This window comes from Mustela lutreola, chromosome 3 (genome assembly GCF_030435805.1).
Source record: "Mustela lutreola isolate mMusLut2 chromosome 3, mMusLut2.pri, whole genome shotgun sequence".
Taxonomy (NCBI): Eukaryota; Metazoa; Chordata; class Mammalia; order Carnivora; family Mustelidae; genus Mustela; species Mustela lutreola.
In genome coordinates, this window is record NC_081292.1 from 204,771,937 (window position 1) to 204,795,668 (window position 23,732).

At 35.5% G+C, this 23,732-nt stretch overlaps 1 long non-coding RNA gene across 2 annotated transcripts in view; it reads left to right on the forward strand.

Annotated features, from left to right (window-relative positions):
• The first annotated feature begins 3,568 nt into the window (after window positions 1–3,568).
• Window positions 3,569–23,732, forward strand: part of LOC131827641 (uncharacterized) — a 90,272-nt gene continuing 70,108 nt past the window's right edge. For both annotated transcript variants that reach the window (XR_009352096.1, XR_009352097.1), the window contains exon 1: window positions 3,569–3,777. This is a non-coding gene — a long non-coding RNA (uncharacterized LOC131827641). The remainder of the gene's footprint in view (window positions 3,778–23,732) is intronic.

Below are 23,732 nucleotides of genomic sequence, written 5' to 3' on the forward strand. Positions count from 1 at the left end.
CAGCTGACCATTTCCCATAAGGGCCATATATTTTTTTTAAGGTTTTATTTATTTATTTGACAGACACAGCTTAGAGAAGGAACACAAACAAGGGTTGGGGAGGGAGAAGCAGCTTCTTACAGAGCAGGAAGCCCAGTGCTGGGCTCCATCCCAGAACCCTGGGATCATGACCTGAGCTACAGGTAAACGCTAAACGGCTGAGCCACCTAGTCAACACCACCCCCCCCCCACGAAGGGCTATATTTATTGGGCAAATGATGGGGTCTGAAATTAAACATTGATTTGCCTGGATGTGAGCTGTGTTCCTATGTTACCTTGTCTTTACATCTTCAAGGAGCCTGGGATAGGTGTGCTCGTCTCCCCTCCCAGATTCCACCCTGGGGGGCCGGCTCAGCCTCGAACCAGAGGGGATGTGAGGCAAAATTTAGAGCTCTTAGCATAGAAGGGCAGTTCTGACCTGGAGGCCAGCCAATGTCGACTAAGCAGGCTCCTGAGGTCACTCATACGGCACAACATTCTTTAGGTCAGGGATGGTCAGTTACGTAGGACGAATCACTGAGACCTCCATCCTTATAGCACAATGGTTTAAGATACCACGGCTTTAAAAACAATGGAGTTAAAAAGGTAAAAGTTTAGCTCAATTCTGGACACTATCATCTATGAATTTCTGATAGATGTGTCCTGCAGAGAGTTAGGACTTCTGATCTCTACCACATAGGAAATGATTAGGGTATGAATATAGATTTGGTAGAGTTCAAAATGGTATGTTATTTGAGCCCAAGGGAAAATATAATACTGTTTATAGAGAATGATTTTAATGTGATGCCTGGCCCTCCTACGGTCCTCTGACAACAATGTGTTCACGATTGAGCAGCCTAATTCCCAGAGCTACCCCCTACTCAGCAGAGGCACCTGAGTGCCATAATTTCAAAATAGTCACAACATGTGCACAGCTGACCACCTCCAACCAGCACAGCGCCTATTTAACTGTCAAACTTGGATTTCACCAGCTAATAAACCACGTTCAGGGTAATTCCAGGTCTTTAGGTTTAAAGGGACTATCCCATTTTTTCTCCTTTGAAATTTATACCGGAGCCTCCTTGGACTTTTTTCACTCTGTATTGGAGCTCTAGCCTCTAGGAGTGTGTTTGTAGGTATATGTGTATATATGTATATGCATGTATTTAGACAATGAAACGAGGGTAGAACTCGAGCACATTTAAGGCGTAAAGCACAGAGTATAAAGGAACAAGGAAATCAGACATCTGGATAAGAAAATGAGAACCATGGCAAAAATCGTTTTCAGGGATGGAGTAGTTCCATATTAAATATGAAAATCCTGAAAATCTTTCAGTGTATTTGGTACTTAGATGCTAATTACTGAAGCTGTTTAATATTGAATTGGATTAAATAATGAGCATGAAGCCATGAAATAATGACAATTGGTGTCAGTAATTATTTGAGAATATTAGAAAACGTAGATAACTAGAAGAGCTTGAGAAAGAAAGATTGCTTGAAAACAAGTGAAGTACAGCCCGAGAAGGACTGTAAGGGCATGTGTCAGAAGCATGTCATGGTGACAATAGGAAGTGAAACCCCAGCACTAAGGGCTGAGCGACTCAGTGCTGGCTGGCTGTGTGACCAGCGTCTGACTATGATAGGTATCTCTGATATCCTTGAAAAATAGGAATTTCTCATAGGATCTTCAGTTTTCAGTTGGAAAATATTACTTTACATGAGGTATTTAATTAAAGGGAAGATACTAGTTTAACATCATTGATTCTAATCCCTACGTTGTTCTAAAAGTGAGTTTACTCATCTTTTTTTTTTAATAAATTCAAATTCAGTTAATTAACAGATAGTGAATTATTAGTTTCAGAGGTAAAGGTCAGTGATTCATTAGCTCATATAATGCCCAGTGCTAATGTGACATCATGTGCCCACCTTAATGTCCGTCCCTCAGTTACCCCATCCCCCTACCCTTCCAGCAACCCTCATTTTGTTTCCTATGCTTAAGAGCCTCTTATGGTTTGCCTCTTTCTCTGACTTCATATTGTTTTATTTTTTCCTCTCCTCTTTATTTCTGGTTTTTTCCTAAACGTGGACCAAAAAAAAAAAAAAAACGAGCAAGCAGGCAAAGAGATACACATGAACCTTACTTTTCTTCGGAGAGTAGTCCCATCTGATTTTATTGTTTTTCAGAAGGAAAATATTTTTTCTCTCTCAATCTTAGCTCTGCATTTTTAGAATTCATGTGTTTGTTTTTATTCAAAGTTTGCTATGAATGTCCTCCAAATATCTATAATGCCCAAGGCCTTCAAAAACAGTTTTGCTTCTGACCAAGTCTGAAGTTTTGCAAAATCTTAGCTCCAGAAATGAAACTTTAGAGAGCAATCAACAAATATAAAAAATAAATACAAATCATTTATATGGTGCAGAGTAAAATTTTTTTTTTTTTGGTATGTAAAGTGATTTTGTCCTAAAGTTAATGGCATAAACAAGAGGGGAATTATTCAGATAAATGTGTAAGAAAGCCCCCCTCTGACCAAAAATAATTCCAAGCAAGACCGGTCAGGTTCATCAAAGATGAGTTTCTTATAGGTTGCAATTCCTACCAGATAGAACCTGCACTTGGGGAAAATGATGAATGTTATTTTTCTTTTCTCTGCTGAGCTACAGGGAACTGCATGTTTGCTGTTGAACGGATGAGGAAGGATTTACGGTTGAACACTGTGACTGTCCTAAGATAAAGTGCTCTGTTAGATGACGTGTACACCATCTTGCCATTTTCCCTCTTAGTAAAGACAAGCCTGACAGTCCAGTCGGGACTTTCTGAGGTTTGGAGCACTGAAAAATGCCTCTTCACCTTGCCTTCCCTTGCAGAGGGCATAGACATTCAGGCAGCACGTTAACATGGGTCCAAATACAGCCTCAGGAGTGCCAACTTTCTATAGCAAAAACTGGGAGCTACTTTCTTAATATGCAATTGAGGTTTTTCAGAGAGTTAAAGTGTGTGGGCTTTTCATGTGCACATATATTAAAATTTAAATCAATGTGTGTTCAGAGAGATTCCTTAAATGATCTCTTTTAGTTATCATTTAGGATCAAAACAAGCATGCAATGAGCATTTATATCAGTCACCGTGCGAAGCATTTGACATACATTATCTCACCTAATGCAGCAACTATATAAGGAATTACTTCAGAATTACAGATGAAAACATGCCAAATTATGTAGTTTATCTGTTGGAATCATTATTTAGAATTGAGACCAAACATACTTCAAAACACCAAAGCAATACACATTTCAGGTGAGTGTAATCATGAGAAGTTTAAAAATCTTTAGTTTTGAATATCCTATTGAGTTCAGAAAGCAGATTTTAAAAATGGTCACTATAGGTTTTCAGTCTTTGGTTTGTTACTAGTAAGGTAATATAAAGCAATAGTGATCCAAAATAGTCCCTTGCTTAAAGTGAGTCATGTTTATGTCTAAAAACACCGGTCAAGAGTGAGTCAGTGTTTCCTCCCTTTCCTGCCCGTGATAATCTGAAAGAAAGCCATTTCTAAGGGTAGAAGGATAGACAGTCTAGACAGAAAAGCAGGGACCACAATTACATTCTTCTTATCCAATGATGTCGTGAGACCTCATTCAGCTTGCTTTCCTCTTGAAATGAGCTGTAGAGACGAAGTCCAATAAAAGCCCGAGCTTGAACCGAGAACTGCCACTCACATCACAACTCCAGCCAGCCACCAACCCCCTCCTGAGGATCTCCAGAATGTGAGTGCCTCTCTAAGACCAACATGGTCTTTGTTCCTAGAAGGATGTAGATAATTAGCGCCACTACCTCCTGTCACATCCCTACTAATAGCTTCCTGCTTTCAAGGCTGACTGGGTGGTTGTTTAATTTGTGTATTCTTGTTTGTTTTATTTTTGTTTGTTTTAACTAATTTGTATTTTCTGGGCTGCATGGCTGAAGGTACCCATGGTAGTTAGGGGAGAACATGCTGCTAACAATTGGGCACAACACTTCCCACAAGCTTACTGGGTCAGGCAGGAAAGGTGTGGGCCAGTGCCCTACCAGTAGAAACCAAGGTCAGAGTCTTGAAACCACTGTGGGGACTCTTGAGATCCTAGGCTTCACGTCAGTGCTTAAGACCGAGAACAGAGCAGGCTATGTCTCGGAGAAGAGGAGAAGACAGCCCTGGTTGCTTGGGGTCCCATGTGACTAGTCTCCAGATTTGGGATGTGTCATAGGTCAAAAACAATCTTTTTTTTTTTTTTTTAAAGATTTTATTCATTTATTTGACAGAGATCACAAGTAGGCAGAGAGGCAGGCAGAGAGAGAGGGGAGGAAGCAGGCTCCCTGTTGAGCAGAGAGCCCGATGCGGGGCTCCATCCCAGGACCCTGAGATCATGACCTGAGCCAAAGGCAGAGGCCTCAACCCACTGAGCCACCCAGGTGCCCCAGTCAAAAATAATCTTGATTGGCTCCTTATGTCAAACACTAAGCCTGCAAACACTTTTATTCTTCCAGTCGGTTTCAGACAACACAGAATGAAAGGAAGCACTTGCTAAATGCTGCTGGGTAACTGCAAATTGCTGAATGAATAAGTCAACCAGGGTATTTTTATCACGTCTCTTCTGATTCAATTTTTAAATTATTCAAATAACAGGAAGTATGTCGTACTCATGAACCAACTGAAAATATGCAATATTTTATAAATTCTGCTTTATAAGTTTCTCTTTTCATCTTACATTGCTATTTCTTGTCTTCCTAAATTATTGCATTATGTCTGATAAAGTTTCAGAAAGAGAAAGAAAATGTTTCTGTGTATGATTACGTTATATATAAAAATTTTATCTTCTAAAATGTCATCTACTTACTTGCTTTATTATATTAGTAACTGAAATATGCAACTTAAACCTCAAACTAGGGGAAAAAAGACTATTCTCAAGTTGAGTACTTTATCAAAAACTATATAAAGGACACACTCCCAAGAAATAGACCCAATACTAATAATTTTCAGATACACAGGTAATTTATACAGTGCTGAGGTCTGGGCAAAATTTGCTGAATAAGGGCCTTATCTCTGAATATACTGTCAGCCTGTGTGATATATGAGTTGTAATAGTAGCACATGATGGTTTCTTCATGGAAGACACATATTTGAAAGCTTTTGCCAAAAAGAGAAGTAATTTTGTTATGTAGGAAGTGCATAGCCCTGGTAGAAGTAACATGATTTTTAAGCCAGCCACATCGATACCTGAGAGCCATTAATAAATTGTCTCCGGCCTCATTTTTCTTCTCTATTTCAAGTTTACCTCTTGACCTTATAGTCCTTCTATTCCCTGATTACTGCAACATGTAGAATATCGTCAGCATGCTAACCTTATATAAGACTATATCTATTAGAATTCTAAATGCAGTTAGAATTCTCTTTCAGGGCCATGAATGTGTGCAAACCTTGTAAACTTCAAAGTCTGTATTGAATATTATGTTTCCCTACGGATATTTAAAACATGTTAATTCTAATGATGTGCTATGGGTAATTAGATAGGAAGAGAATAAATTGTGAAATAGTTTCCATGAGAAATGACTAAAGATTTGGGAGTTTTGAGTTTTATAAGAAAATACATACTTGTGAGAATTTTGCTTTTTGTATAAAGCAAATTTTGTATAAAATAAAATGTTTTTGTATAAAAACATTAAGTTAAAAAATGGAAAAATCAACATGTGAAATTCAGAAAATAAAATTTCTCTCACAGAAATAGAGTTAGATGCTTTCTGAAAGGGGCATTTAAAAATCAATGTTAGAATCAACCATTATTTCAGGGTATATTTTTGGATAAAACACAACTTTAAAATGGGATGGAGGTTGTTTCATAAATAACATTTTTGCAATCTTGCTCTCAAGAACTTCACATTCTTCTTCATTTGAAGGTAACTGTGCCTAAAACTAAGCATAAAATCCTTTCTAATTCCAATGATTACTTTTGTGCAATCATAGACAAAATAATATTTTCCCTATCCATGACTTTAGTCAGTATATTTTCACCATCTCAAAAGTAATTTTTAACTAATATTTAGATTTCTGGTTTAGAGCATATTTTTTCCTTTAAAAAATGTTTCTGTTTATGTGTTTCTGTTTTTAATATAAAAATTCCCCAGAAAGTTACATCAATTTCTTTGTCAATTAAACTGAAAAACTATAAAAATTATCAAACTGCTTCTTCACATAATCAGTCAACAAACAATATTACACCCACTTATTTTTTCATGACTTTATATACTTTGTTGTCAAATTGACTGACAGTAACAATAATAAAACAACAAAGCATAGATAAATAGGAGAGTAGAGAAATTGAAACAGGAAACCCGTATTTTCCTGGGGCTCTCACAGGCCGTTGACTAACAATAAGAATGATGAATATGATAACATGCATATCAATGAATTTTCAACAACACTTTACGTTTTGTTCACACTCATATTTATCCAGTTGATTAGGGCAATTTGCATAATTTAGAGGTAATTTCTTTCTGAAAGCCATGATAAAACGCTCTGATTGCACTATGTCGCACTCTTCACACGTGCAGATTTTTTCAAGGAATCCTAGAAATGAGCAGGAAAAAAAAAAGGTAAAAATATTTCTAGACCCCCAAAGCAGTTTTTTTCTTCAAAAATCCATATTTGTTGTTCACTTCCTTTAGTCTTTAAGACATAAAAGCCCATGTAACAAAGGTATGATTATGATTTTAATGATAAAGCGCCTGGATGGCTTAGCCTGTTAAGTCTCTAACTCTTGATTTCAGCTCAGGTCATGATTTCAGGGTCCTGAAATCAAGCCCTGTGTTGGCCTCAATGCTCAGTAGAGAGTCTGCTTGGGATTCTCTCTCTCCCTCTCCTTCTGCACCGCCCCCCCTGCAAAATTAAATGAATCTTTTAAAAAAAATTAACTTGCATATGTGTGTGTTCTAAAATTCATTGCTTATGCACCACACCCTGTGCTCCGTGCAATACGTGCCCTCCTTAATACCCACCACCAGGCTCACCCAACCCCCCCACACTCTTCCCCTCCAAAACCCACAATTTGTTTCTCAGAGGCCACAGTCTCTCATGGTTCATCTTCCCCTCTGATTTCCCCCAATTCACTTCTCCTCTCCATCTCCCCATGTCCTCCATGCTATTTGTTATGCTCCACAAGGAAGTGAAATCATATGATAATTTACTCTCTCTGCTTGACTTATTTCACTCAGCATAATGTCTTCCAGTCCCATCCATGTTGATACAAAAGTTGGGTATTCATCCTTTCTGATGGAGGCATAATACTCCATTGTATATATGGACTGTATCTTCCTCATCCATTTGTCCATTGAAGGGCACCTTGGTTCTTTCCACAGTTGGTGATCATGACCATTACTGCTATGAACATTGGGGTACAGGTGGCCCTTCTTTTCACTACGTGTGTATCTTTGGGGTAAATACCCAGTGCAATTGCAGGGTCATAGGGTATCTCCTTTTCTAATTTCTTAAGGAATCTCCACACTGTTTTCCAAAGTGGCTGTACTAACTTGCATTCCCACCGACAGTGTAAGAGGGTTCCCCTTTCTCCACATCCCCTCCAACACTTGTTGTTTCCTGTCTTATTGATTTTGGCCATTCTAACTGGTATAAGTTGGTATCTCAGCGTGGTTTTGATTTGAATTTCCCTGATGGCTAATGATGATGAACCTTTTTTCAAGTTTCTGTTAGCCAATTAAATGACCCTTTTAAAAAATAAAATAAATAATAGTCCAATAGTTCATTTTATGCTATTATGTGTGAATATGGCAAGGAGTATCTCCATTTCCTGATATTTATGCCCTTGTATTAGCCCTTTCTTTTGACCATGGGCTGCATGTGGTTTTATTAACTCATTTCTAAAGAACAGAATATTGTAGATGTTATGGAATGTTAATTCTCAGATTAGGTAATACAAAAGACTCTTGTTTCTGCCTTGAGAGACTCATTTCTCAATCTTTCCTGAATTCCAAATTCTTGGGGAAGTAAACTGCCAGGTTATATGCAACCCTACAGAGAGACCAGTATGACAAAGAATTGATGTCTACAGCCAGTAGCCAGAGAGGACCTAAGAACTACCAGTTGTCATGTGTGTGAGTTTATTGCTGGGTGGTAAGGAGACCTCAAACCCTGAGGCCTTCACCCAGCCCATGTAAAAGATGTTTCTTTTTATGAGAAATAATTCAAAGACAGATACAACACAGCAGATAGGCAGTATAAGCAAGAAAGTTTATTAAAGTGAAAGTACACTCTTGAGATGTGAGAGAGGGTCACTCAAGAGAGAGAGCTCCATGTTTGGGTCTGGGTTTTTATCTTTTATTGAGAGTTTTTAACTAAGAGGTAGTATAACTTGAGACCGGGATCTCTTGGAAGCAGTGTTTCATGCCTTTTCTTTCTTTTATTTCGTCAGGGGTTTCCTGACATCGTATTCACCATTTCAGGCTTGTCCGGTTTGATTTTGCTTCTTGCGGTTTTGAAAGTCAGGACAGGCCTCTGACTTTCCCAGGAGCTGGCTATGACTTCCCCTTTGCTGTCCTCCAGGCATTCTAACTAACTGCCTCTAACAAATTTAGAAGTGGACCCTCCCGGATTGAGCTTTCACATAAGACTGCAGCTTGTCTGTCAGTTTTATGGGTTCTTGAACTAGAAGTACTTGTTTAATTTGTGCCTTGTGAGAATTCTTGACTCCTAGAAATTGTGATATAATAAATGCTTATTGTTTTCAACTGTTAAGTTTGGGGGTGGTTTGTTGCTCAGCAATAGGTAGTTAGATTATGTGTTATCTATACAGATATAGATAAATGGATGATAGATACAGTGATTTTATTGTTTTTTTTTAAAATTCCTTTATTCTTTTATTTTTTGCCTTTTTTTTATTGCCATTTGCGAGGCTGTAAAGTGATAAGGCCAATAGATTACCTCAAAATCTTTTATGGCTAACTTTGGAGAAGGCACTTCAAATAGTTGTGCCTATAAGGTATACAGAATACCCTTGAACTTCCACTCTGGGCCTACATATATTCCTTACCTTAGAAATTACCAGAAATGATTATTCCAGACGTATTTTGTTAGGTAGAATATATGCAGAGGCCTGCCTTGCAGTGGTACTCCTCAAATCCTCCATTTTCACAATCTGTCAAATTACTTTTCTATGAATTTCCCTGAAATTTAGGTACTGAGCTGGAATTGGGGGATTTTTTTTTTTAATAGAATGCAGTCTACAAACACTTATGGATGGCAAATATTAATTTAAGTTAAAATTTTGAATTTATCTTCGTACTAATCTATTGGTTTTTAAACCCCTTTCTTGACTTTTGAAAATATGAACCTTTTCATTGATGCTGCAGGCTTGACGACTCCCTGGTCCCTTCAAGATTTTGGTGTTTCAGTTTCTTTAATCTACTTGCCTCCACCCAGACATTCGTGATCGTCTGATATACACTTTCTTCTCATAGGTACCTGATGAAAACTCTTGAATTGAGCTAATAATCGAGAGTATAGTAATGTTTTACCTCGTGTAATATTTGCTTAATTCATTCACCTAATACTTGATGACAAGCCACTAGACATCTGTGCTAGTTATGAATCTAAATAAATTCTTATGAATTTCAGGGATAGAAAAACCTTCAGGAGAAATCATTTGTGGGATATGGAAATATTCCTTAAATTACTCAAATTGTATGTCTTGGCCTCAGTAACTGTTGGGACTAAGGCAAGAACACCATCATGGGCATTGTAAAAAGCTTCAGTAGATAGACTCAACTGACATACTTTCACATATTGAAATTTTTCCTTAAATAGCCTGCCCTACGAAAAGTTACATTTCTGTAATTCTTGTTACTATAATAAATGAAACAGCATAGAGAAAGTTATCTAAATTGAGATAAAAGATCATGACATATTTTAGAGTACATTATTATTCTAAGTCAAAACTGTAGTTTCGTAGGTGAACTTCCTTAATCTGGTTTTTAGAGAGGTATTTGTTTATGCATTTTTTATTTAGCTGCTTTTATCCAAGAGAATCTTGTTTAGAGAAAAAATTGATAAATGCAGCCCATGAATCTGAATGAATGTTGTTCCAGAGTCTTTAATTTAATGGCCTAAAATCCTCACTTCTAGTTCATAGTGGATTAAGGAGAACTTGAGCTTCTTGGAGTTTAACTAGTACTCTCGATTGAGCCATTTGTATCTATAATCACTGTAGCTGCAAATACCAAACGGGCACAAGGAAATAACTTGCATGTCAAAGAAAATTAAAGAAAACAACCCAGTCTGATGGACTTCAATTTTGTCTGAGTTCTCTTGATATGGCTCCTTATTTTTTTTCAAAACCTCACATTTCCTTAAAAGATTCAGTGGTCTAATAACACACCCTTTTCTATCACACGTCTTCACCCTGTGCCTGGTCTTGAATAGCTCTGGTAGAAGTGAAACTGAATTTGAAATTCTTTTGTATGTCTTCTTTTTTATTCCTGGTATAAGTTTGGAGTTTAAACTTAACAAAGAAAAAACTTCAGCTGCATTATATAAGAAATTAAATTTCAGGAACATATTTTGATAAAAAGGACAAGTGTAATGTGAAAACTGATATTAATAAGAATAAAATAGCTGATAGTTTTTCTCATCTGAACTACACTTTGGATCATTTTAAAGAGTGATATAATAGTCAAACAGATATTACACTAGACACGCATAGACAATAGACCATAGAATATCTATAACTCCTGACCTAACTAGAGGCAGTGTGCACTGTTATCAAGAATTAAAACATACACCAAATTCATTGGCCCTTTGTAAGTAAAAGTTAAAAACCCTAAAGTCCTGTTATAGATTTATAGTCTGGTAGCAGTTAAACCATTAATTAAGAAGGTAATGTGTCACTGAAGGAGATACTTAAGTCACTATGGAAATACAAAATAATGACACCTAGTTAAATCTACTGTAAACTTTTTCAAGAACAGTAAAAATTTATTCTGGCCCTTGAATGTTAATTTTTTCCTCCTCATAATGTAGTTATACAATTCTTAAAGACAGTGTAGAATCTCATCTAATAATGTTATATATTAACTCTTTAGCATATATCATATATTAGTTCTCTAATGTTTCTATAGGCAGAAAAGGGAACTGCTTCATAATAAAAAGAATACTTCTTGCTAAATAAATCAAAATTGAATTTCTTTTAGATTCTGTTCTTTTAAAAAAGGAGTTCAGATTTTACCTTGTGTCTTAATAGTTTTTCATCACTGCAGCACTTCTTCAAATTATCAATGATATTGTCTTAATATTCAGAAAAAGTTTATTTTGAGTTTCATGTTTTTTGTAAAGGTTAATTGGAAATTGGAAATTGGAAATTGGAAATTGCTTTGACCCCTGCTCATTAAGAAATCTTTCCCATGAAGAAGAGTAGTGTGTGCATACAAATCAGTTTTTTGCATACAAATGGGTACTTGAGATTGTATTATTTCATTTATAGTGTCCATTTAATACAAACAGAGAACATTGACTGATCTCCTTTATTTCAAAAGACCTTTTATTATTTCCTTTTAAATTTTATATTTTAAGTACTAACAAGTAATTACTGTGTGTGACATTATATGTAATTTGAATTTGCTATTTAGAAGTAGAAATAACTTAAGTGTGCTCATAATTCAACTCTGTTACCAAGAAATAACAACCATATCTGAGACGTTTGACTGAGAAAGATTCAATAATATGTTTTACTCAGAATGGATAGATATAATTAGACTTTCTGCATATAGACATTAAAACAGAATTCACAAGGCATGTTTTCCTACTTCAAAATATTTCTAAGACTTATATGGAAAAATATCTTAGCTGGAAAAGAATCATTATAGAAATATGAAGGAAGGCTGCCTGGGTGGCTCAGTGGGTTAAGCCGCTGCATTCGGCTCAGGTCATGATCTCGGGATCCTGGGATCAAGTCCCGCGTCGGGCTCTCTGCTCAGCCGGGAGCCTGCTTCCCTTCCTCTCTCTCTCTGCCTGCCTCTCCGTCTACTTGTGATTTCTCTCTGTCAAATAAATAAATAAAATCTTTAAAAAAAAAATATGAAGGAAAAAAAAAGAACCAAATCAGGAAAGAAAAAATAATCAGGTACAGAAAAAAAAAATCATGAGTTCCAATATAAAGACATTTGCTTTCTAAAGCATGGTGGTGTTTAAATTTTTTAATATATTATTATATAGATATGCAAGTAAATATCTGAGTTACCTATACTTCAATATTTACTCCTAACTTCCATAAAATATAGCCTTTAAAAAAATGATCTACTTATTTATTTGAGAGAGAGAGAGTGCACATGCATGCAAGGTGGGGAGAAGGGGAGGGTGAGGAAGAGGGAGAGAATCTCAAGCAGACTTTCTGCTGAGCATGGGGGACCATGTGGGGCTCCATCCCATGACCAGATCATGACCTGAGTGGAAATCAAGAGTCGGCCATTTAACCAACTGAACCACCCAGACATCCCACATGCTTGTGTTTTGAGTGACTTTAACCTCATCTTTTCCCCTGGACTCCAAATACTGTATTATCTAACTGAAGTTTATGTTTCCCAAATTTAGAAACTTTATCAGAGGGGAACTAGGAAGAAAGGAGTGTGGGAAGACGTAAGTAATAGTTTTGTGGGAGGCATAGCTTTTGAAATTTAATTGCCAGGTATTGAAACAAAGATAAGAGGTAGAGATACCAGCAATTTCCTCTGTGATTTGGCCAAGTTGCTCTACAGGAAGGCATGGTAATAATAGAAATTAGGTTGGAAAATATAAATAACCTCTAATCATTCAGATATGGGAGATTTTACCAGCACAAATTAGACTTAATGTGGAGACAGGTTAAATGCAGAAATTAAGTCTTAACAATGATGAAAAATGACTATGTCTTAGTTTGAATTAACATTCAAAATGTTAATGTTAGGTGAACTAATTTTATTAGATCTAGATGAAAAAAAATAGGCAGCACAAAATAAACATGAATATGATTCTTAAAGATAAATAGCATTTCTAAAATACATATTTGCTACAGAACCTAAAGACATGGACAAAATTAAATTTTACATTGAGACTCTGAGAAAGAATTAAAAGGATAAAAGGGAGGAGGCACAGATGAGATAGAATAATGTGAAGAATATGCAAGGCAATAGCATGATGCAGAGAGAATAGGCTGAGAAAGGAAACAGTTAAGAAAGATGTTTAGGAATCGGGTGAGTCTGGTGGTGGGTACTATAGAGGGCACATATTACATGGAGGACTGAGTGTGGTGCATAAACAATGAATTCTGGAACACTGAAAAGAAATAAAATAAAATAAAATAAAATAAAGAAAAATGTTTATGAAAATTCAAATGGCAGCAGTATGTTGGTCAAGAAAAGCCAGATACAATACAGAACTAACTGCATGAATTGTTGTGTGAGGTTCCAGAGTAGGCAGAACTAATTCATAGTGACAGAAACACAGAAATGACCACTATGGCCTCGGTTAGCAGGCATCTAATGCAAATAAGTATGAGGGAACTTTTGGGTGGAAAAAAATATCCTGTGTTTTGACTGTGTAATGTTTACACAGGTATACCCATTTGGCATAACTCATTGAACTCTTTGAAGAAATATTTTAAATTGTATATAAATTATTTATTAGTAAATTTGTTGAAAAGTGACAAGATAAAACATATGTACAGATAAATCTAAAATGTGTAGGGAAATAAAACAGAAATAAAAACATGGTTAAAGTGGAGGGAAATATTTAGGTGCTAAAATAATGTGGATATATGTCAGTTAGATTTTACCACATTTTAAAATGAGATCAATCTTATGCAAAATTTCATCCTAGTTAAATGGTAAAAATAAAAACATAAAATATTAAAATTTAAGCATCAGGGAGAAGTGTTTAATATCTTATTACTTCAAAAGAAACCACTCTGACTTCCTGTAGTCAATGCATAATGACAATAGAATAATATTTTTGTTTTGAATAGAAGCAACTAAGGTCTCATCTGATTACCACAAAAACAGATTTTTTTTGTCTAATAAGGAATCAGAAAATAACGAGTTTTAATGTCTCCTGAAAACATTTTTTGAGTATATAAAAATGGATTGTAATTTATGAATCATGAAATTGCAGAAGAGAAAAAAAATCTGATGGTGAATATTAAAATCAGTTAAGTTTATATGTAATTACCAAAATCAATGCAAATATTGAAATTAATTCTTAAAATTAAAAGTTTGAAATACTATATAAATTACTATAATCTGGTTTAAATTCCAGATTGAAATAAACTATAATTTTTATCAGATGATCATATTCATGATTTAATACTTAAAACCACAGCTATAAGCCAAATATATGTTATTGTTAAGATACAACTAAGAAAAAGTTCTAATTACAAAAATGGCAGATATAGCTGAAAAATCAGGAAAGTTGGTAGGTGAAAGGAACCTGTTTATGACTGCTTTCTATCAACCATAAAAAGGAGCAATCAGAAGTAATCAGTAACTAGTTGTTAAACAATGGCAAAATCTCAGTCTGTTTTGATGCATGGCCAGAAGTAACAATAGAGTCAATAGCCAGGGGTGGGCAACTTTTCTTTGTGGAACAGTATGTGAGGAATGATCAAATTCATAGCTGCTTTGGGGGGGGTGATGGAATGAAATGGATTGAATCCCACAAAGCATGAGGAAGATTCTCCCATAACCTTGCAACACACTAATCCTAATGACATTGGAAAATAATTGTATTCCCCTTTGGGGAAGCTGACAGAGCATGGCCTTTCTCAATTATACATAGAGTCCATAGACAAGGAACTCATTATTCTGTAATTTCCAGCACATATACATGTTAAATTCTAGTCAGAGGGGAAAGAAAGATCGCCTTTCTCACTTCCTGCTGAACTACAACTACCTAGAAAAATCCAGTAGCTTGAATTGATCACCATTTTATGTGATGATAGTTTTCAGTATGATTGAATACATAGACATGTAGTCAAAGAAAGGTTATTTATTATTTAGAACAGGAGCTCTCTATTGAGCAATGGATGATCTGGTGGAATTAAAGAAATATCAGTGCCAGGACCCACACCCAGATATTCTAATTTAATTGCTCATAGCATAGCAAGTCTGTGAATTGTTAAAAACCCTTCGCTTGATTCCAATAAACAATTAATGCTGCAAACTGCACTGGTTTAAAGTGACAGAAAGATACTAAGCAAATTATGAAACTGTATCATATGAAGGTAAATTTCATGGAAAAATAAACAGCACCCATATATAATGATTTTCAATGCTTTTTGAGATGTTACTCATATGAAATGTATGGAATACAGGATCAAGTTCTTTGAAAAAAAAGATATTTTGAAATTAAAAATACAATTAAGAAAATAAGGAATAGAATGGACACTATTTAAAATGGGGATTGTGGTCTTGAAAAATCCCATAACGTCACAAAGCCAAAGTGGAAACTACGGAATACTAGACACTGATGTTAGATTAGCAGATCAAATTCTTAGATGGCACTGATCCCATTTGAGTAAAAAAAAGAAAAAAATATCAAAGAAATATTGACATACTAAATTCTAAATTTTCTGTTGATTTCAAGATAACTATAGCAGCAATAACCTTTTATACCTCCAGATTTATGTCATGTGATTAGAATATACATTTCCAAATAGCTTTTTTAAAAGTATAAAATTGGGATTACTTTGCTTTTCATGACTAATCAGATATTCTCTGACAAATCATTGTGTCTAGAAAAATAATACAAGCTGAGTATCTTCCACTGGATTATATGATCATGCGTTGTGCTGTTTTACCAAAGTAGATATAGTATCGGTATGAGAAATCGGTGGCGCCTAAAAGCAAAAGCATGGTACAATAAATTTTCATCGTTGAGAACCCAAAGTTGTTAATGGAGATGTTATGTAACAGACAGCATGGTATTAAAATATACAGAGAAAAAGAACATAAGCAATTTTTGTAGATATGGATAGAAACGGCCTATGGAAACCATATTTGTCTCCTGAAATTGTGGTGGGTTGTGGGAAAGAGTCATATTAGTCTGTGCCCCAAAGGAGGGTATTCAAATTAGTTAAGGGAAGGTTGAAAAGTGCAGAGGGAACTGGTTGCTAGGATGACTGTGAAGAGGACAAGAATGAACTGTGCATCCCTGTGAACATGAAAGATATTTAGAGAGACATACTGTCACCTTGTTGCTGGAAATAACTATCTTAGGATGGACATTGAAAGTTGGCTCATCTAACAAAACTGGATGGACCCGGTATCCAGGCTCATTTCATCTACCAAATTTCAGCTAATTACACCTGCAGAGAACCTATTTCCAAAGAAGAATCACATTTTCAGTTTCTGGGTGGATGTGGATTTTGAGAGGGTCGATATTTAACCCACAACAGTAATGGGTTGTTAAAAACTTTAAAACTGGTATCTTCTCTGACAACAACAAAAAAACATTTTTTTAAATTTTTAAAATTTTAATATTTTAAAGTTTTAATACTTACATTCAGAACATGTCATAAGTAAAAATCTTTTTATGTTTTGGGTATTTTAGTAAACATTTATTTAGGTGATATTGCAAAAATAAGTAGATATTGCAAAAATAAGTAGAAGAATCTAAATGTTTTGCAGAAATGAGTAGAAGAATCTAATTTTTTTTTTTTACTATAAAGACAGGAGTCCATGAATAGTTGAGTTATATTTTTGAAATATAACTTACCTCTAAAATCGAATGATTTTCTTTTTCTTGTCAATGCTTGTAAATTCTAAGTTTAGCAACACTTGAAATAAAAATGATATAAAAGGTTATTTTCATCTCAATATGTATCTCCTGAAGATTAAAATTACTGATTAAATCATATATATTTATAATAAATTAATCAAAGTCAATATAACCAGTTGAGTTCACATATTTTCAAAACACAGCATTACTAATTAGCAAATTAATGTGAAATGCATTGTCGCTTAAACTTTAAACTATCCCATTGCATTGATTCTCAAATTTAGATGCCTGTTTGTATAATTTACATTTTGTCCTTAAAATATAGGAGCACACTATATATGATTAGACTGAATGGACTGTAAATCTCCAAATGTATAAAGTTTTGGGGAGTGCCTGGGTGGCTCAGTTGATTAAGCATCTGCCTTTAGCTCAGGTCATGATCCCAGGTTCCTGGGACTGAGCCCCATGTCCGGCTCCCTAGTCAATGATGAGCTTGTTTTTCCCTCTCTTCCCCACTGGTGTGCTCTGTTACTATCCTTGTCTCTCTCTCAAATAAATAAATAAAGATTGTTAAAAAATAAAAGCAAAAATGAACTTTTGGGATGCCATCAATATAAAAAGCTTTTGTGCAGTGAAGGAAACAGTCAACAAAACTAAGGGGCAACACATGGAATGGGAGAAGATATTTGCAAATGACAAGCCTGGTATCCAAGATCTATAAAGAACTTCTCAAACTCAACACCAAAAACAAGTAATCCAGTCAATAAATGGGCAGAAGATATGAGCACACACTTCTCCAAAGAAGACATATAAGTGGCTAACAGACACATGAAAAATTGTTCAACATCACTAGCCATCAGGGAAATACAAATCAAAACTGTAATGAGGTGTCACCTTATACCAGTGAGAATGGCAAAAACTAACAAGACAAGAAACAACAATTGTTGGTGAGGATGTGGAGAAAGGGGAACCCTCTTATACTGTTGGTGGGAATGCAACTGGCTGTAGCCACTCTAGAAAACAGTATGGAGTTTCCTCAGGACATTAAAAATAGAACTACCGTACAACCCAGCAGTTGCACTACTAGGTATTTACCCCAAAGATATAGATGTAGTGAAAAGAAGGGGCACCTGCACCCCAGTGTTCACAGCAACAATGTCCACAATAGCCAAACTGTGGAAGAGTCGAGATGTCCTTCAACAGATGAATTGATACAAAAGATGTGGTTCACATATACAGTGTAATAAGTATTCTGTTGTTTTAGGATGGAGTGTTCTGTATAGATCCGTGAGGTCCATCTAGTTCAATGTGTCATTCAAAGCTCTTGTTTCTTTATGATTTTCTGCTTAGATGATCTATTACTGAGAGTGGCATGTTAGGATTCCCTACAATTAATGTATTCTTGTCAATATGACTCTTTATTTTGATTAACATTTGGCTTATGTGGTTGGGTGCTCTCATATTAGGGGCATAAATATTTATAATTCTTAGATCTTCTTGGTGGATAGACACTTTAAGAATGATGTAGCGTCCTTCTGTATCTCTGACTACAGTCTTTAGCTTAAAATCTAATTTGTCTGTTATGAGACTCGATACCCCAGCTTTCTTTTGAGGCCCGTTGGCATGAAAGATAATTCTCCATTCCTTCATTTTCAATCTGGATGAATCTTTAGGTTCCAAATGTTTCTCTTGAACACAGCATATGGATGGGTCCTGTCATTTTATCCAATCTGCAACCCCTTTGCCATTTTATGGGAGCATTTAGGCTGTTCATGTTGAGAGTGATTATTGAAAGATATATTTTTATTGACATCCTGTTGGTTGTGAAGTCATTATTTCTATAGATTGTCTCTGTAAATTTCTGTTCTGTGTCACTCTTGGGTTCTTTCTTCTTTTATAGAACCTGCCTTAATATTTTGTGTAGTATCGGCTTGGTGATAACATACTCTTTTAAACCTTGCTGGTCTTGGAAGCTCTTTATCTCTCCATCCATTTTGAATGTCAACCTTTCTGGATTAAGTATTCTTGGCTACATGTTCATCTCATTAATGCCTTGAATATGTCTTTCCAGCTCTTTCGGGCTTGCCAGGTTTCTGTGGACAGGTCTGATGTTATATTGATGGACCTTCCTCTGTACATAAGGAATCTCTTCCTCCTAACTGCCTCTAAGACCTGTCTGAAATTTGTGATTTTTCACAATTTCACAATCACTGATTTGTGATTTTCACAATTAAGTGTCTGGAATTCTTTCTAGACTTGTTGATCTTGGGGGTTATCCTTTCTGCCTCTAGGACAGGAACAGTTGTTCTATTCCCCAGATTAGGGGAATTTTCATCGAGTATTTGTTCAGCTATATCTTCTAGTCTTCTCACTTTCTCCACCCCCTCAGGGATCCCAATAATTCTGATGTTAGAACATTTCATGGTGTCATTTATTTTCCTAATTCTGTTTTCATGGCTTCTAAACTGTTTGTTCCAAGTGTCCTCCTAATCCTTCTTTTCTATCACTTTGTGTTCTAGATCACTAATCCAGTCTTGGTTATTCTAGCTGTTAGAGAATTTAGATTGGATTGGATCTCCTTAATAGCATTTTTTAGTACTGCCAGGTAAGCCCTCACTTCTGCCCTCAAAGATTCTATGTTGTCACAAATGGTCTTCTCCAACCTAGCCATTGCCTGGATAATTATTACCCTGGATTTCCTTTCTGACATACTGTTTATGTCCATATCCAATAATTCTGTGGCAAAGGGCACAGTCTCTGAATTATTCCTCTGTTGGGCATTCCTCCTCCTAGTCATTTTGATGAAAGGTGGTTGAGGGGATGTGTAGCTGAATATATCAACCACGATCCAGGCAAGGTGTGCCCGCAGTAGTGACTCTGGCAGAAACCACCGCTGAAGGGGAACTAGGGTAGGAAAATCTGAAGTGTCGTTGCTGAGTTCCTAGAGGCTCAGCCCAAACAACTCTGAGAGTTAAAAACTTTTGGGGAGGAACACCAGCTTGAGCATCCAGGCTGTCTCCCTGGCTGACAAGATGAACTGTGCCACGGAGGAGCGGGATAGTGCCAAATGCTGCGCTCGAACCCGGGGATGTCAAGAGCAATACCGGCAGTAATTTCCGTTTATTCTGTTATGTACACCCATGCACGGCCTCACCAATACTACCAAAGTTTGGTTTGCTTTTACTGACCAAACTAGTGACCTCCAAAAATTTTATTATTCATGTACAAGTAAAATAAAGTGTTAGCACACATTTGTAGTATAAATGCATTTATACATGAATTACATGTGATTATCTACTAAGATAAAGGCATTATAAGACATTCAAATACTTATTTAATACATTCAAAAGAGAACATGTAATGGGATACACACACAGAAACACACACACACACACAAACACAAGAAAAGTTTTATTATCCTATCCTGCCATTTAGAGCACGGCATTCAATATATGTACCTCATTGCTCACTGTTAGAGTGATGTTTATAATTACTGGTGAAGTTGCTTTTCTGCACTGCATATAGCTGTTAAGTTTCAAAAGTTATGAACAAATCATATAAAGATGTGAACAATCGGTTCCTGGAAAACGTAGGCCAAGAAAGAAAGTGAAGTAAAGACCTCTCATGTGTCAATCATATAATTGTGGGCTCACATCATTTAATCCTTACAAATTTCTATCAAGATACTGTATTTATTCATATTTTACAGATAAAAAAAGAAACTTAGAAATTTTCCCAAAGAAATAGAAGAGTTATAAAGCTAGGTTCTTGATGATAAAGCCTACTACCTTAACCTTCACTGTTTGAAACGTCAGGTAAATGAAGCCTTCATCCCATATGGAAAAAATGTTCATACATGGACTGCTGAGGATATTTTCCAAATGGCCATCTACATATGTGCCTCTTCCTGATGTTCCTCCACAGCTCTGCTGTTGGATACTTTGTACTTTGAATAAGAGAAGGGGATACATGATTAACCCAGGTTAAACTCTTAAGACAACGCTATGTTCATTTATGTGTACTTGGATGACTTTAACTGTCATCTCTTTCTGGGTGATGAAATGCTGGTCCCTTCATAGTGTTTTCCAATCTCCCTTAGGCAAGAGAGAGCTGTCTCAGAAAGAGGTGAATTAAAATTGATAGTTCGATGTTGGCATTCGTCAGCCTTCCCTTTCAGGGGCACAAATTGACTGATTTACTAGGATCAGATCACAGCTGTTTAATTGAAGTAATAATCACTTGTTGGGAATTAAAAAATGTTCAAATTGTACGAACACTTAAATGACTGCTATTCCTCATTTTTCTCCAAAATAATTTTCCAGGAAAAAAATACCCCCAAAACTCAATTGTTAATTTTCTTTAAATAAAAATGGATTATGTATAGGGGCACCTGGGTGGCTCAGTGGGTTAAAGCCTCTGCCTTTGTCTTGGGTCATTGTCCTGGGGTCCTGGGATCGAGCCCTGTGTTGGACGTTTTGCTCAGTGGGGAGCCTGCTTCCTCCTCTCTCTCTCTCTCTGCCTGCCTCTCTGCCTACTTGTGATCTCTGTCAAATAGATTTAAAAAAAAAAATCTTTAAAAAAATGGATTATGTATATTTTTAGAAAGTTTTAAATTAATGAAAGATAAAGATTAATCTAGGATATCAGTCTTTAACAACTTCCAATCATCAATTTGGGTATTTTTCTTCCTACTTGAAAATTTTTTTTCTTAAAAACAATATTAAGTCCTTTATAAAGGAAATATATTCAGTTTATCATATGACTTCCTCAAAGCCATGTTCCAAATTGGACAGCAGAGGAAAAACATTTTTAGGAAGCCTAAAAGTGTAAGCCAAATATTTATTTTCAGCCAATCTGACTTTCAAGGATCAGGCTTTTAGAAAAACTGTTTTAAACATGCAAGATCTACAGAAATAATTTCCTTATCAATCTTTTCTTAGAACATATTAGGGAACAAACTTTATCAAATAAAGATTGCCTAGTAAAAATATGGCAAATGCTGATGATTATTAGATAATGATTGATTATTAGCCTATAAGAGTAAAAAATGTAGATTCTATATGCACTGGTAAAGTGTAATAACCTAATATTAAAAAAGTGAAGAGAAATTACTTTTTAATATTAATAGATGGAGGTCAAAGTAAAGCAAAAAGTAGTACAAATATATTAAAAAAGACAAAGGAAAGAAAACAAGGCAACCAAACTACGTACCCTAAATTCAAATTAAAAAAGAGCAAGTGAACAAAACTATAATAACCAGTTATCCTGCTAATGGCATACATTTGTAATAATGTAACCATATTGAATATCTATTCACCGTCTAATCCCAAAGAGCCTTTGTAAATTATAAACTACATGATATGGAAGATAAACAAAAAACGAATTAATATTAATAGATTTTGGATTTCATTCGCATTCTAAAGCGGATCAGTGAATAGCCATCAAAGAGACAGATAGAAAGTTTACAGAACATGAAAATTATGGTAACTCTTTAGAAAGATAGGCTTGGATGTCAGTAATCCACTCGTGAAAATTTTAATGCTAACTGAAATCCTAATTCCCACTATTCTTGATATAAATGAATAATTTATTAATTTATCCTCAAAATTATCTTTTGATTCTTTTTCTAAAATTTTTTATTGCATATTTCATTAACTGACCTATTTATACTAAGATTGTACATTTTCATTATAGTAGTTTTAAGAAATGCCATAATGGGGGTTCCTGGATGACTCAGTCAGTTAAGCCTCTGACTTTTGGTTTCTGCTCAGGTCCTGATCCCAGGGTAATCAAATGCAGCCCCTTGTCTGGTCTGTGCTCAGCAGGGAGTCTGCTTGAGATTCTCTTCTCCCTTTCCCTCTGTTCCTCCCCTGGCTTCCATATATGTGCATACTGTCTCTCTCTCAAATAAGTAAATATTCATTAAAAAAAAAAAAAAAGAAAAAAGAAAGAAAGAAAGAAAGGCCATAATTGTATTTCAATTCTCCCTTTGAAACAAAGTTTGCTTAATAGAATTGATTGTTTTTAAGTCCCCATTAGAAGGGTTTACTCTATTCCTGTTATTTTTAAGGTGGGATGAACAATATTAACAAACTTTTTGTGATTTTTTTCCCTCCTATGTCAGGGAAGCCAGCAGTGCTGACCTCAATCAGATCTTTTGAACAATTTTATGGGATTTACTAGCCAGGACTTAATGGAGAGACTATTTAGTTAGAAGAGTTTTAGTAGTTTATGCCTAATCTTCAAAGGGCTTTTTGTAAATAAACTTACACTGTATGGATTTGTAGATTTGGCTGGCTGGAAAATGAAGATTAGTCATGTAGCTCTTTACCTACATGAATAACAAAGTATAAACTCTAAGAAAGCTTACATGTTTTACAAGTTTGTGTTCCCCCCAAAATTTCTATGTTGAACTACTAATCCCAGTGTGATGGTTTTTGGAGGTGAGGCATTTGGAAAATAAAAGTCATGAGGATGGCAACCTCATGAGTCAAACAAATGATTATCCCTATGAAAAGAGGTTAAGGTAGCTAGCTCTCTTTCCACAATATGAGGATAGAATGAGAAGGCTTCCCTCTGGAACCGGAAAGAGAGCTCCCGTGGAACCCAGCCATGATCTTGGATTTTTGGCATCCTGAGCTATAAGAAATAAATCTCTTTTGTTTAAAAGCTACCTAGTCTATTGCTTTGTAGCATACTAGACTGACAATGATAAGGACCAAATTTAATCTTTTTCTCTGAGTTAACATATTTATTATACAATATAGAGGTTTTTAATATTTGAACTTCATAGAGTATTTACTGTATCTATTTTCAATACTTATAAGTGAAAATTGTTAAGCTTTTTAATTAAAATTGTTGGAAAAAATAGAATAGTATGTTGATGTTTTAAAACTTGCAAATATTGTGGGACACCTGGGTGCCTCAGTGGGTTAA